At 35.9% G+C, this 17,454-nt stretch overlaps 1 protein-coding gene across 4 annotated transcripts in view; it reads right to left on the bottom strand.

Moving 5' to 3' along the window:
* Positions 1 to 17,454, bottom strand: part of BRINP3 (BMP/retinoic acid inducible neural specific 3) — a 338,781-nt gene that overhangs the window by 37,433 nt on the left and 283,894 nt on the right. The window lies entirely within an intron of this gene.

Below are 17,454 nucleotides of genomic sequence, written 5' to 3'. Positions count from 1 at the left end.
ATGTGAATCAGGCAGCCAGTCCTAATTTTAAAACATGGTGCACAAAATTCCGTTCTTTAGAGAAAAGTCCTTTGTGAAAGACATCTCTTTTGGAAGCATGGATTTATCTTCTGCATTTCTGAATAGGAATCTCAAAGCAATTGTGCTCAAGCATAGGAGTTGTCAAGCAAGGGAAAATGGTGCCGGAGCAAGTGTGTCTTCAGCAAAGGATTCTAGAAGCACGTCCAGATATCAATTCTGCTCTGCCATCAAGGTTTCTGTCTGATTTTAGACATGTTACTTTATCTAATTCACAGGTTTGTCTGAGCAAATAAAAGAGCTGACTCAGATCTTTGAGCTGTTTGTGTGTGTGTGTGTGTGTGTGTGTGTGACTTTTTCCTTAAAAACCATAAAAAAACATATTTCTGCAAACCTTCCCAGGCTTGTTGCCTGGCCTTCAGGCTACCCTTTGAGCCATCAAGAGTCTAAACTCTTTGCTCTCTTTCTTCAAAACATTTGTGACTCTCTCTTGTAAAAATAATTAGTTAACCTACACTGAAGATTTATGAGATGATTCTGAGGTTAGCTAGAAATGTAAAAATCTTCTCATTGAAAAACCCCTTAAATAGTAATAATAAAACAGAAGACATCATCTACTTCATCGCATTCAACCACTGAGACTATTTTAAGTCAGTAAATTATCTTCAACTCAGACGCCAAGCTAGAAGCCCACGCCTTTCTCATGCTTCTGATTCGCACATCCCCACACAACCATTGATCACCAAAGTCTGTCTATTCTATACCTTAAATGCGTCTCTTACGTATCCCCTTACTCGATGAAAATCTTTACTGTTTTTTGCTTGGGTATCCCCTGACCCTAATTTCAATCTCTTTTATCTATCTTTTACACTATCACCAAAGTGCACTACCTGATAAGTATATATGGTGGTACCACCGTCCTGCTCAGATGGCTCCACACTGTGGGCTTATAAAGCCCTCCATGACCTTGCCCCACCTCCAGGTTCACTTTTATTTACCTTCTTTCTTCTTGAATTTTATGAGTTGGAAACTTTAAACTACAGTATACCTGGGCACTGCTGGATTGAGTGCTCTGCATTGCTTATTTACAACTGCCTTTGCAGAGGTTAGTCATTTGCAGTAGATATAATAGTACCTACAACACAGAATTGTGAGGATGACTAAAAAAAGTATGCGAAGTGCACAACAAATGTTTGAACTGCTCATCACAGCCAATGTGTTAAGACAAAAAGAAAGTCTGTTAACTGCCTGCATCAATTGTTGACAGTGTCTAGTGTGAAATCCATGAAGTACTCAGGACCTACATGTGAAATCTGCCAAAAGCTAATACTCATAGATTCCTGAACACACTAGCAGTGTCCATGCTTCTGGACATTGTATAGGATGCTCCTTCTGACTAGAACCACCTAAAGATGGGTGATTTATCTGGCAAGTGCCTAATTAATCACTCTTTACATTTGACAGATATATATAACTCCATCGTGAAAATTGCATTAGCTTAATTTTACCTAGGTTAACAGCACCCTTCTGTTATGCAATGTACTGTGTCAAGTTGTGTCATGAAGGACTGTGTGACCTCAGCCATTTGAATTATATTAAGTTGGGTTGTAGAGGAATGTGTTTGAATACATCTGCATTGGATTGCATTTTAAGTCGTTTGTATCACATTTTCTTTTATCCAGTTGTAGCCCAAACCCTGACTATTCATCTTACTTCTCCCATTTCTTAGCAAAATGTTTAGCACAAAGTAGGTATTTAATGTGATTTACTGAATTAAAAACAGAACATAATAAACATATATTTACTCAGAGTTTATTCTCTGACACTCCTTTCTTCAAGAAGTGAAGCTTAATTCTCTCCTCCTTGAGTGTGGGTTAGATCTGCATATAACAGATAGAAAAATGAAGTGACTTTAACATCTGAGAAAAAGTCATAAAAAAGCTTTGTGTTTCCTTCTTGCTCTCTCAGATCACTAACTCTGGGGGAAGTGAGCTAACATATTAGGAGGATATTCAATAAGCACTTTGACAGGCCCACCTGCCAAGGAATTAAGAATTCCTTTGAATGGACTTGTCAGTGAGCCATCTGGAAAGGGCAGCCTCCAGCCCCAGTCAAGCCTTCGGATGACTGCAGGCCATCCTTTAATTTTACAAGAGACTAAGAAAAAAACACCCAACTAAGATACTCCCCAAATTATGACTCACAGAAATTATAAATATTTAATGTTTAAGCTGCTAAATTTTAATTTGTTCTGCTGCCACAGATAATTAACATTTTATAGTTTATAGTAAGACTAGAAACATATTCTCTAAGAAAGCATGAGATTTTGCTTAGGTGGGGGTTTATATTTATTCACTTAAAAATATAATGTAAGACAGCTTATTACACAGAGCTAAAGTAATAAATTTGACAAATATTTACCAAAAAAACTACTACGTCTTATTGAAAAAAAATGTGTATGGCTCAGAAGCCCCACTACTGAGGATACATGACAGAGGAACTCTCAGAGGCAAAACAGGAAGCTGCATGTTCACTGCGGCATAGTGTGTGGTGGTGTGGGGGAGAGACTGGGTGCAAATAATTCAGGAACGTGTGCAAAGTATGGTGGGTGCAAAGTATAAAATACTATGCAACAATCAGAAGCCAAAAACTACAAGCACAGGAAAATTCACGACCTTAACAACATGTTTGATAAAAAAAAAAGGTAAGAAACAAAATGTATAATACAATTAATGCAAATTAAACATGCATACTTGAACATCATCCTATTTTACAATGATATATCCACATTTAAAGACATATATCAAGTCCAACAGAGTGGGCATCCCTCAGAACGGAAGTGAGGGCAAAGGATTAAAGAAAAATATAATACATATATACATAAAGTGAGACAAGGTCTTGGCATAGAAGGAAAATTACAACTATGGGCTGTGTGAATGCTTAACTCAAATCTCTGTACCTACGTTCCATCAAAATTAGACTGAACAGATCAAACAAAACAAACAAAAACCAGTTACACTGTTTCTTGTAGTTTGGAATTAAGAATACAACAGCGAAAAAGAGTCACAGTCTCATTGTGGATTTAATTCTCAATAAATAAGTGAAACAATAAACAAACAGAAAATATTGAATAAGCTCACGCACTATGAAAAGATTAGGAGTGTGACGTGTTAGACTGTAAGGCACACAGGCTACCATTGGAAGGGAGCCTTGCAAAGCCTCTCTGTGGAGGTGATATTTGAACTGAGAGCCGAATGATTAGAATTCACTGTCTTTGCAAAGCTGAGCAAAGAATATGTATTCCAGGTAGAGTGCAGATACTTTGGCTCTGCATGAAGGGGATAACGAAGATCAGTGGGGCTGCAGTGTAATGAGTTAGTGGAGAGTGATGAACCCGGGGCCAGATCAAGCAGGATTATGTTAGTCTTAGGAGGCAGATTTGGATTACAGCCTTAAAGTGAAATAGAAAGCAAGCAAGAAAAAAATGTGTGTGTTTTTACAAAGAAAAGCATCCTGACTGCTGTGTGGAGAGTGAGTTTAAAGAAAGATGAAGGCAGAAGTGGAAGGAGGTAGAGGCGTTGTGATACCACAGCTATTGCTGTAGCTTCAGGATGATGTGATGGTCACTAAGGCAGTGGTGGGAGCAGTTGGGCTAGAAACACCTGGACAAATGGATTCTAGATACTTAGAAGAAAGCTAACAAGACTTGTTGCTGGATGGCCTATGTAATATGAAGGAGACAGCGAAAACATGGATGACTCTTATGTTTTTTATTTGAGCCATTAAGTGGATGGGGACACTGTAGTACAGATGGGAAATATGTAAGCATATGTTTAAAATAGTCTTGTGAGTGTTCGGTCAGTTACCTTAAATGAGACACTTGAAGCATGAACATTATTGAGAATTAACTGTAAAAAGAAAAAATGAGTATCACTTAAAGCTGCCTCTGATAACCTGAATAGAGTTCTCAGAAAATTTATAATAGACAGACATCCCCTTCCCCAGAGTTATAATACATAGGATTAAGATTACCAGTGCCGGGTCCCATCGGCTCTGCCTCTTACTAGCTCTTGGACATCAGATATGACAATTACCTCTCTCTGAATCCACCTCCTCCCATGGCCATGGGAATAATAACAGTACCTTCCCCACAATGATTACACAAGCTTAGACATGAAGAGTTCTTTGCACAGTGTTTGGTCCACAGAAATCCCTCAATAATGTGTCTCTCAGAAACAACACATCAAACCTAAATCAGATCATGTTCCCTCTCCCAAAAGATTTATTTTTCTGGGTGAAATTGGTATAATGGTCACCTTCTTTGTTCCAGAAAGCAAGTTAAAGTTTGAGGACAACTATTGAGCCAATTAAGAAATGGTCCTTGCCATTTGGGCGCTACTATCTAACAAGAAAGAAAGAGGTTCATCAAACAATCACAAAAATCAATATAACATGATATTTGTGAAAGGTGAAAAAGTACAGGTAGATTGTACTACAGGGGCAGGGAAAGGGACTGAGAGGGAACGTGCCTAAGGAACAGTATGTGCAAAGACTCTGTGCTGGGCATGTGTGTCTGAGGAAGGGTGGCTGGTGGCGATTAAAAACAGTGTGGTCCGGAAGAGGCTCCAGACACAGGTAGGAGTGATACAAACCAAGCAGGCAAGAGCAGGTACTCTGATTTTATCCCAGAGCAAATGGGTGGGAATGGAATTACATGATCTGCTTTATAAAATGAGAACATATATTTTAGCCCACGCTTGTTGTAATGCTCACAAATTAAATCGAGGAGTAATGGCGAAGTGACAACATCCAGGATCACTGGTCCTGGAGGGCTGGAGCATGAGCCTTTAGGCAGGACATCAACCCTCTGGAGGAAGCTAGGAAAAAGCCAGGCACGGGATGTGTCCCAGGTCCTCTTTACTGCAAGTTTAGTGATGTGGGTCATCTACTTTAATCCTCATGGAATTCAGGGAAGATCTGACATCTAGAGTAGTAAATGGATATACTTCAAGTAACATCAAAAGTAGCTGCTAAGGCCTAGTCTGATCAGATTCTGGCCTTGCTGAAATTTAAATCTTTGTAAGAAACTGACGTGGACTTTCTTCAATTAATCTCCACAAGGCATTCTAGGATTTGTCACTAGACATGCATCTGGGAATTAATCCATAAGAGGTGCTATGAAAAGTTCTCAATTTAAATTGAGCGTCAGTAATGCTGCCATTATGGAATATTTAAATAAAATGTCTTTAAATGATAAATGTTTTGCTTAAGTCTCTCCATAGAGCGCTTTTATGGAAATGCTTCTGGGAATGTTCCCTGTTCCAATCAAGCTCTGGTATTTTTTTCATTTGTTGGTCAAATTTGGGCTTCTTTAGTTTTAGTGCTATGAAGATGACACTTAGTTTCCAGAGGTTTTGGAAATGTGTTATTTATAATGTGGTGGTTGCACTTAATTGAGGTGTGCTTATGAATGTGCTTATGATTGGGCAACAGAAACCACTTTTGGAAATTAAGGGAATATTGTAGGAGTAACCAGAAATCATGATTGTATGCTTCATATTCCATGGAGAGAGCAATTGCCACGCCAATTACAAATATGTTTGCATTTAATGTCATGACCAATGATATTTGCATCTAACACTTTGATTTTAGATTACAGCCTCAGGATAAACAAGAACATCAAAGCATTCATCTCAAATTGTGATTTTTGGAAAGGAATAGATTATAAATTATAAATAAATAAATAAATGCTTCTGCTGTAGTTTACATTCTTCACTTCATTTGAATATTTTAGAATGTTTACAATATATTAAGCGGAAAAGGTAAGATAAAATGCAGTATACACCTTCACAGTTTACTTTGTTAAAATGTCTGTGTATTTCTCTAATTTGGTTATCTCTATACAAATATATAAATGTATAAAAAAAAAACCTACATTACTATAATAGCTAACTTCCTGCAGAACAAAATTAACATGAAATGAACTAAAAATTAAGTCTAGAAATAATGACAGTTAAGATAGACATGCACACACATGTATGCATGTGTGTGTGTACATCTTTGATTCATTTAATTACAATAAGAGGCACAGCCTTAGGTTCCTGTCTTTTTAATGATAAAGAAAATATTCTAAGACAGAGATTCTAGTAGAGTACAATCTTATTAAAAAATATTATTATCTGAAATCTCCAGAATATTATATTACTACCATTTTTTTTTCATTTCCTTTAATTTTGCTTAAATTTTTAAAAATGCAACTCAATGTAGTTGATTTAAAGGAAGTTTTGAAAGTTGATTTAATTAGCAATGTACCCAAAGGTCCAACAAGAACTGTTTAACAAAAATCACCATCTTCTGGACATATATTCAGCCACCATGACTTGTCAACTCAGCTCGTGTCAGATAGATTCCTTCTCTTCTCTTCCCATTGGCAATGCACTAGTCGCAGGCTTTATCTAACACATTACTGGGATATACTCCTAACATTTCTTCCCATCTTCCCTCTTTGAACAATCTTATTCATCAAAATACTTAACTCCATAAAATAATGCTTCAATCATACTTGTCATCATTGAAATTTGAATTAACATGCGCTTACAATTTCAGGATACTTACTAATTCTGCTCTATCATCTAATTCATTTTTACACACATTTTTCAAATAATCTACATGAATCCTGTAATTTGAGGAGAATACTTATTCCTACCTCAATTTTTACTCATGAATCAATTTAAACAGACCTGTCCAAAATACTAGTAGGAAGCAAACTGAAGTCCAGAAGAACAGTGAAAGAGATGTATATGGGTTAATGATGGCCATCAATTATTGAGCACTACTATATGTCAAGCATTTATTAAGCAGTTTAATTTAAAAGAGCACTTGATTAAATCAACTCCAAATTTAAGTTGAGTATATAATCATATTAAATGCTTATTAGTGGCTGGGATATAGTAAATACTCAATAAAATTTAGATGTTCTAAATCCTCACAATATCTAGATGAGTAGGTGTTAACGTTTCCCCAGTCAGTATTCTGAGATCTCTTCTCCCATGAAGACAGCAAAACTGTCTTTGACTAATGAGGTAAAGAAGAAGTTACTGTGTAAGTCAAGAATCAAAACATTAAATTATTGAATTTTCAGTTCAAACATTAAACAAGAAATATCAGGATGCACCTGTGAGTCAGAAACAGTTTTGGTGGCCTACCCCAGAGAAGAAAATGGAAAGGAAACCCAGAGAACTCAGATGCTGGTCACTTTTCATGCTTTGTCCCCTGTGTTGAGCCAGAATATAGGTGGCACTGGTGGGGGCCTGTAATGGAACCCCTGTCAAGCTTTGGGACCAGTGCTCAGGGAGGCAGCAGTCTCTCTGCACACTTGCAGAACTCTGGCTGTGTGTAGCCTTGCAAAGATAGCAGCAACAGAGAGGAAGATGGGCCTCTGAAAGACTGACAGAACGGCAGAACAGCCAATTCCTTCCTTGGGTCCAGAGGATCAGGGGAAGGACAAAATAAATGAATAACCTGAGCGCAGGATGAAGAAGATGCAGAGGGGACTGTGTGTAGATTTGTCAGACCAGAGTCTCAGTCTGAATCATATACGCCTTCAAGGGAGCAGCAGGGACAGGCCAACAGAGCTGGAGTTCCACAAAAAGGCCATTCATAACTGAGTGGAATTTAGAAACCCTGTGCTGAGACAGGCTGGGACCTGGGACCTGGCACCCTTGACTGCAGGGTTTGCACCTGGACAAACATCTCCTGGAGCAGCAGAACACAAAGAAACTAAGAGGGACTGAAAATAACTGCAAGCACGCACAGTTGGGGCAAATTATGAACCACAAGATACAAAAGAGCTAAAAGCCAAATGCCACTTCTGAGGTGCCTAGAACAAAAGCAGGCGACTACATGTGATCTCTGCACACACACCACCAAGGGGGTGGGCAGACCACCTAAGCCATCCATCCAGCCCAACCCACAGATTCGCCCCTACTCTCACCTCATGAAGGAACCAGCCTGCCCCACCTCGGGGAGTGAACAAGGGAACCTGTTACTTGTTGTCACTTCCTTGAGTCCCAATAAAGCCTTGCCTTAATTTCTCTCTGGCCTCTTATCAATTTCTATTAATTAAAGAGTCCAAGGACCTTGATTAGTTATAATGTTAGGTTTAGAGTCAATGAATCAGTGAAGACAGGGGGAAAAATCCTAAAGAGATAAACTTATAACTGAGTGCGATGAAAATACAGACCAGAGGTGAACATTAGATTTAGAAAGAATATACCTACCATGCCTAGATGAAATTTCTGCATTAAATAAAAGAGATCGATGAATGTCAAAAGATTGCATTACAGAAAAAAATGATACTCTTTTTTTTTTCACATAAGAGGATGTAACTAGCAAAGTCATGTGATGTCCTATTTTATTTATATTTTAAATGTGAAGCAAATCATACCAAATCTTCTCATAGGAAGCATCATCAGAAGGAAAGGTGGATAGGCTGACTTGAAGAAAACAGTAAACATTTTCAAGTCACTGTAAAAAAATGAGAGAAAATGCTAATTGATTGCGAAGTGATATCTAGAGTTCTGCTAAGCCAGATCTGCCACCATGCCATGCTTTAAATAAGTCCACACAGTTAATGTTTTTCCCAGGAAATGGACAGATAATGTTATCTATGTCTTTTTTATACCCAAGATTCTATCTATTGTAACTATGTATTCAGTGTTTATTATGTTCAACAGAAGGGTTACACAAAAAGTAAAACACAATCCATGTCTCTGAGGAGCTCACTATTGGAAAGACAGATACATAAGCAAATAAATGTAATAAAAAATTTATAAGTCTTAATTGAAGAATGCTGAGCATGAAAAGGCAATTCTTAACTTGCTGGAAAGGTGGTTAAGGAAAATTTTCAGGAACGGAGGTAATATTTCAACTGAGTCTCAAAAGATATGTAGAAATTTACCAAGCAAATAAGGAGAAGAAATAGGGTTTAAGATATTAGGAAAAGAGTATCCAACTTGGGCTAACTCGAATATTTTATATTTTGTTCTACATGGCCAAAGCATTTCTCTACTTCAGTTTTATTTCTTTTGAATGTTGTTTGTATTGATGTAACCCTATATAAGCATTTTCACTAATTTTGAAAACCATATTGATTTGCACTTTAAAATGCACTTGTATGGTAAAATAGGGACCCTTATATTGTATATTGTATTGTAAATTAAAGACTCTTATAGAGATTAAACGTTATAAAATCTACTCTTATATATGATACTACTATCAATACTATAGGTTTATTGTTGGCAATGAGGCCACCTGCTATGAAAAAGTAATTTATCTGGGATGTCTGGTTACTTAGCTATACTGTATAAAAATGTGCCAGACATGGGACTATATTTCTGCTTATAAACCTACTACTAACTATTGGTCTTACCACACTCACAAAAGTTAATTTTAGATTAAACAAGGGGTTAATTTTTTTACTAAACCCAGAAATTTTAGGGCCAAACATAATTTAGTTTTGCTATTTTGTCATCATCACAACAAACATTTCACAAAATGAAATGCTGAAATTAAAGCCGAAGGGTATGTTTTCAAACTTGGTGAGATGAAGTGAACTGTATTTCAAAACACTTCAACGTTGAGTTAGTCACACAATTCAGGGATAACAAAATTAGCATTCCATGGATTCATTCATCAGAAAGTACTGGTTGCCTCTTTACCCACATACTGTAAAGCTATTCATACCAGCAGCTTAAAACCCTTAAGTTTGCCAAGTTTCACAGGTGCCTCCTGCAGAGAATGCCTCTGTAGTCTTCCACTCCTCCCCTGTAAAAGACAAATCGCTATTCACAAGAGGGGGAAACTTACAAACAGAGAGGCTATTTTTTAAAATCTTTGAAGCCAATTCAATTTGGGACTTGAGCAGTTGTACCTCCTCTTAACAACAGGTGCAGAGTGATACACTGGCTCTCTTATAAATACTCTTGAAAGGATCCCTTTGCTCTAGCATTTTAATGCCGTGTCGCTTTAAATGAGGCCAGCTTTTCACAAGTCTCCTAATTTAAATTCAGCAACTCTTCCATACTGTACCTAATTTATTTCACTAATGAAAATATCAAATGCCAATTGGTTTGTGTCTCCTGTGCAAATTTTGCTATTAAGATATTAATATATTTTATAGATTGGATGCTTCTTACATAAAAAACATCCCATTTCTTTATCTATACTCAATTGCTATACCTCTTGGCTATTTTCTAGTAATAAAGATGATTTTATGCCTGGAATTTAAATGCACATCTTTTTGATGGAGACTGGAATTTGGAGGTGATTGTCTGAAGTAGAGAGACAACTGGATAGACAAAGGCTATTCTAGACTTATCATCACCACTTTCTAACAGTATCATCTTTTGAATATTATTTAATACTTTAATCTTCATTTTCCCTATCTGTAAAACAGAACAATACATCCTGCCTTGCACATTTCAAGGAGTTAATGGGAGGATTGAATATAATATCAGTCATGAAAAACGTACATATGTAAGTTTTAAAAATGTAAGAAATAAATATAAAAAGTGAGTATAAAAGTGGAAAATCAAATATGAAACATTAAAAAAGACTCTTCTCCCAGAGAAAATTTTGGAGAAAATCTTTTCAATCTTTTGGTTGACAAAGATTTCTTACAACTTGAAAGCACTAGTTATAGAAGAAAATAGTTGATGAATTAGATTTCAACAACATTTAAAAAAATCTACTCTTCAAAGGACACCATTAAGAAGATGAAATGGCAAAACACAGGCTGCGTAACTATGTTCGCAAGTGCTATACCTGAGAAAATATTTGTATCAGAATGTGCAAAGAACCAGTACAATCAATAATAAAAAAATAAAATGCTCGATTAAAAAATGAACAAAATATTTAAACATACATTTCACAGAAAATGACGTATGAATAGTCAATAAGCATCTAAAATGATACTTGACATAATTTATTATGGGGAAAGAAACATGTTGTTAGCAGCATTCTAGTTGAGAAACCAGAAAGCTGAGAATTTAAACCTGGCTGGAGTAAACAGAGCTAAGAAATATTTTAATTTTTACATAGTTGGCTTTGGGAAAGAAAAGACAGAATTCACCTTACTGTTTTTTTAGAAAATCTCTTTTAACATGTATACATTGACCTTTGTTTTCATGGAAGACGCCACCTGAAAAACTGCAATGACATTGTACACAAATTTGAGTTGGGTTTTGGTTTTTGTTTTAATACTGTTTAACCGTCAGTAGTTTCTGAGAGGACAGCCTCTCAAAAATACTTTTGGACTTGGGAAAATGAAACTTACAAATGGAAATTTTTAAACATGGAATTGAAGTATGAAGACAATTTAGCTATTAAAAATGTTCACTTTTTGTTTCAGGAATATATTTTATTAGGAAAAGAACATGAAAACGAATATACGTATGTATATGCATGACTGGGACATTGTGCTGTACACCAGAAATTGACACATTGTAACTGACTGTGCTTCAATTTTAAAAAAATGACCTTGCTATACTAAAGAGATCTGAGATAAAAGGAAAGACTGGACATATGTCTGAATAACTATTACCAACAAAGGTTTCCTCAAAGTCCGGAAGTAATTTTATTTTACCTTTTGGAGCTTTAGAATTTTGGCTTGAGAGATCTAAGGTTTCTGAGCAAAGAATAGAGGGAGAAAGGCTAGATATCCATTCTTTTGTTTAAATTAAAGATGATTTGCAAAAAAATTGTTTAATAAAAAGCTGAAAACATTTTCAAACCTGAAAATCTCACGGAATTATACATCAGCAAGGAGTGGGAGAGGATGAACGACTGTGTCTTTGTAAAGGTCGTTGGCTTCTGAAGCTCGGCAAGACTCCACGTCAAGACTGCATCAAGCATCCTGGGTTGCTGTTGCTCTAGACCCTATGTCCACTCAGTTCAATTTAATTAAGTGATGATAACAGGTAATAAAACAGAGGAAGCCAGATGAAGAAAATGTGATGCTCCCCAACATCGAAAAAAGGGAAATTGGCTCAGCAATGGACCACTCAGAAGTCATATTTCAGCTGCTGTCTGAGGGATGGATTCCCAAATCACCAAAATATACAAGGAACTCTTACATTTCAATAGCAAAAAAAAATTAAATAACTCAATTGTAAAATGGGGAAAGAACCTGAAAAGACATGTAACCAAAGAAAATATTCAAATGGTTAACAGGTACGTGAAAAGGTACTCAACATCACTAATCATCTGAGAAATACGTATCAAAACCATCATCACTTGTCAGGGTATCTATTACTGAAAAGACCAGAGACAATAAATATTGGCAAGGATGTGGAAGAAAGGGAACCCCTGCACGCTGCTGGTGGGAATGTAAACTGGTACAGCCACTATGGAAAACAGTATGGAGATTCCTCAAGAAATTAAAAACAGAACTAACATATGATCCAACAAATCTACTTCTTGGCATTTTTCCAAAAGAAAGAAAATTATCCCAAAGGGATTGCTGTACTTCAATATTTATTGCAGCATTATTCACAATAGCCAAGTTATGGAAAGAACTTAAGTCTCTGTTGACAACTGAACATGTAAACAAAATTTCACATATATATGTAATGGAATATTATTCAGCCTAAAAAAAGGAAATCCTGTCATTTGCAATATGGGTAAACCTGGAGGGTTATTTACAGTGAAATAAGCTGGACAGAGTAAGAGAAATACTGTAAGGTATCAATTTGCCTGTTTATTTCTTCTCTCGCCTCATTAAAACATTAACTCCAAGGTTCCAGGGAATCAATCAATCAATCAATCAATCAATTTTATTTTGGAGGCCTATGCACCTTCTGTGCCTATAAATGACATTACATATTTATTTGTTGAATGAAAAAAATGAATGGTTATAAGGTCTAAGTAACATTAATTTTTAATTTTTTCTTCTTTCATAGTTAAGCTTTTTAAAAATAATATATTTTACTTTAAGTCCAGAATTTATGTTCCAATAGATATTGTTATGAAGTATTCATTTTCTTAACGCTTTCTCTAGAATTTAGAATCTAGAATTCCCCTTTGGATTTTCTTTCATCCAACAATTATCTAGGGGTGGATTGCTTAATTTCCAGTTAGGTAAGAATTTCGTTAAAAAAAAAAAACCTGCACTTCAAAAATTTCACTTAAAAATATTTAACCCTACTAGATTACTATTTTTAAATGGCCTAATAAATCTCTACTTTCAAAATGTTTTCAGATCAGGATATTAATGTGACCTTATAATAAATGTGTTTGTATGCGCTTTCCTAAACACGTGCCCTGGATTGCTACAGTTATAAGCCAAATTGTTACGTATACTTGAGTGTATTTCTAGACTTTATAGTATTTTCTACACTAATTGACTACTGTAGAGTCACAACCGCCATCACCACCATCAGTACCATTATCATAAAGAGATTTTTTGAGTGATTTTAATAAATGCTGGGAATTTACATATAAAAGCCAGTTTAATTCTCATAATACTTCTCTAAAGTAGGTACTATTATTACTCACACATACAGTTCAGAAACTGGGAAAAAGAGAGTGAAAGTTATTTGTAGTGGTTATTCATGGTAGTCAGGACACTTTCAAAACACCACCCCATTCCTTCAGAATAGATTTTAATACCCAGTGATGCCTGTCTACTAGCATTAACACCCTTTAAAATATTACTTATCACTCTTGCTTACTTGTTTTTTCCAGATAAATTTTGAGTCATGATGCATTAAATTGCATAATATTAATTTGAGGGGAAAATATTACCTTTATAAATAGTTTATTTTTTCCATTCAGAAACATGACTAAGCACTTCATTTATTCACAGTGTCCCTTAATATCCTATATAGTTTTGTTTTAGCTCATTTCCTTGGTTGTATTATACATTTTGACATTCTGGTGAATGTAGTCTTCTTTTCTATTACATTTTCTTACTGGCTTTGCTCATTTATTAAAAGGCTACTGATTTTTATTTAATCGTTTTGCAACTAGCAACTTCACTCATTTTCTTAGGGATATTGTGTAGGTTTGGTTTTGTTTTCTACTCCAGTTGATTCCCTGGAGCCTTTCCAGATACATAATAACGCCTTCTACAACTAATAATCATGCCCTTTAAAAAAATGTTAATATCTTTATTTTTACTAATTCCATATTCAAGTTTTATTTTACTAGCAGAACTTCCTAAACAATAGTAGCATTATTTACTAAAAGCAATAGTGAATATTCTTTTCTTGATCTTAAAAGTAATAAGGAAAACTTTCTTAATTTTAGGAAAAAGCTTATATACCTTCTTAAATTAATTACTCTATTAACCTCTTGATTTAATAAGTAATAGGTTCAGATGAAACAATTGGAGATGATAATATCTGAAGCGCTGCATAATGTAATGGCTTTATTTTTCTCTTATACAGGAAATCACTCGACTAGGCCTAGCGTTCTTAAGACACCGTTTTTCCTCTCAAAACACTGTTGTATTGATCTACCTTGCTTCAGTATTTCAGGGCTGTACGTTCCATTTTTCTTTCATGTTCACTTGGTTACATTTCCAGTGAAGAAAAATAAAAACTCTTTTGCTGTCACAGGCTAGGAAAAAAACAAAACAAAAAACGAGCTAGGAGCCGGCTTCCCTCTCGCGGTGACAGCCCGGCGTGCTGCCTTGGCTTCCCACGGATAAACTTCATGGAGTCCTGACAAGGGGCTCTGCTCCCCTGGTTCGCTCTAGCGGAAGAACGACGGGAATTCAAGAAGACAAACGGTGATCCAGGAAGAGCCTCGAGCTGTGGCTGCCTTCGGTTACCTCCATCCAGAGACAAAGAAGGCTTATCTCCGAGGGACAAATGCTGTGTTTGCCCTTCTTGCAGACAGCCGTGAGAGGAAGATGCCACCGTGCACGCTTTTGTCCTTCCTTTTACGTCCATGCACTCAAACAGTTGGTTTTTAAAATGTGCCAAATCTTGATGAACTGGGAAAAACTGAAACGGACTAGCTAAAAATGATTGACGTTAACTCTGAAACTACTACACGGCGCCGTCCTTCTTTATCAGTTTTGCTTAGCGCTCTGTCCTTTTTTCATGGGGATCCAAGTCTGATAAGAAACATAGTGCCTCTCCCCGCCACCCCTTTCTCCTTCACAGGCAATTTTCTCCTTATGGAAATTCCATGCTCTTCATGTACCTTTCTTCTTCTCCCCCCATAAATTACATCTCCCCTTTATTTATTTACAGTTATGGATTAGTTTCTTAAGGTTTTCTTCTAATAAACCAATTCGGTTTTCTCTAACAGTCCACTGCCTTTCTCTTAGTTTGAAATTTAATTGCATTTTGTAATCCTCCAAAACCTTTCTTATTTTCCGAGTATTCCAATTCATGACTTCATGCTTTTGCATAGATTCAATATCCTCTCAAATTCCTTAGCAACGAGGGATGAGCAGGAGCTGAAAACCCCATTTTAACAAACATGGTAAACCTGGGAAGCACCAGGGTGTAGGGATTAAGAACCCAAACTGTAGACAGATACTGCCTGAGTTTGGAACGTAGCTCTGCCATCACTAGTTGAGTAATCTTGTGAATTACACTAGTTGAGTCATCTGGGGCAAACTGTTTAGATTATCTAAACTTCAGTTTCCTCAATTGTAATTTTAGGGTAATAACACTACCTATACTGTGTAACATTGTATTAAACGAGCAAAAACAGGTAAAGCACTTAGAAGAGTTCCACTCATAATTTGTGCTTAATGCAAGTTAGCAAATTATGACAGTTCTCTTCAGCAAGTCAACCCCCAGATCATCACCCTCTGTCATGCTGTTTCTGTGGCTCTGCATTAAAGGCTAATGGTAGGTTCCACTGAGCATCTCCTCTGCTTGCTACCTATGTCACTATTTCACTTGATGTGGTAAATTGTAAACTGGTGAGCTTTACCTTCACTCCAGTTTCTTTCCTACAGTGTATCTTTCAAAAATCTCTCCACATTCCTTCCTATTGAATGGATGATTCCATAACTTTAGTTAGTGATATTTTGTTCACTTCACCAGGAATTTTGATGACATTATGAAACAAAAAGTCATGTATTTAGATCACAATCATGTTGTTTCCTCTTTACGTCTTCAATATATAGTACAGGATGTGGTTTGTGTGTGTATGTGTATGTAGGGTAATATGAGAACACATATATGAACACACATATATATCCCTTAAAACTGGTAGGCGTTCATTATATCCTTACTATTTTGTTTTTGGATTTGTTTATATAAAGCTAACTTTTCTGCTTGTACGAACTAATTTCACTTCAGCTCAATAAAAGATACTACTGCAGACTTGATCTTTTGTGTTTCCTTTTAGAACCCTACATGAAGTCTTCCTGCTGGGTTTAATAGAACAACCACAACAAACTGACCTTCATTTTCTCCTGTGTTCTTTTGACACATCAGTGTTCTTTTGTGTTGCTCTATTTGCTGCTGTCTGAAGTGCATCTGGATTCTGAGATAGGGGATTTTGATTTTAACTGGCATTGATTTTTGAAATTAATTCACACACTTTATAACTTGTAGTGGCTGCCTCAAATGAAGAGCTTCAAAGGCTTTTTGTTTGTTAGTTCGTTTTCTTTCCCAGTGTAAGGGATTTAAGTTGGGGTATATCTTTCCTAGTATTAATTTTTCCATTCTTGATTCATAAAGCCATTTGCTTTTAGAAAATAGATTATTTTAATGCTCGAAGAACTCTGAGTTTTGGTCACATACCATTTTAATTACTTGCTAAATATGTGCATCCCTTTGTGTGTTACATAAACACAGATACATACATATACATCTAATAAATACATGTAATGAAATAATGATGAAAGGAAGTAAGGAAAGCTATTTTTTTTGTCCTCAGTTTGAAGATTATAAAATACACTAAGTTTAAAGATTACTCACCACCTCTACAAGGTGTTACCAAACTAATGGGAAGGAGTTTAGGACAAATACTCTTATCTATACATTTATGAGTGACAGTTTTGATATAACCTATCTTATCTACACACACTGAAGCTTCTATATTTATACTCTACATGTATAAAACCTGACTTTCATATAATATGAGAAAATGCTTTGAGTGTCATTCCTTTTTTATGCATATACTATCATCTTTTTTACTGAACAAGACATTTGAAATTCTATTCTGCTTTCAGTTAGTCAGAGCACACCAACATCATGATGTTTACTTCTGACTTTAACATTTTAATGGGGGAGGATTCAGGAGGAAAGTTTCATGGATAACATAATAATTCTGATTTATAAGATGGGCTTCTCATTTGAGATAACAGAATCATCACAGCATCCCAATAGTGGGTGATGTTCAGATTCTTACCTATTTTGGCGAGTGAACATATATATATCACTTACATAAATAAAAATGTTTAGT

This window comes from Camelus bactrianus, chromosome 23, assembly GCF_048773025.1.
Source record: "Camelus bactrianus isolate YW-2024 breed Bactrian camel chromosome 23, ASM4877302v1, whole genome shotgun sequence".
Taxonomy (NCBI): domain Eukaryota; kingdom Metazoa; phylum Chordata; class Mammalia; order Artiodactyla; family Camelidae; genus Camelus; species Camelus bactrianus.
This window is presented reverse-complemented; position numbering and strand designations above follow the sequence as displayed.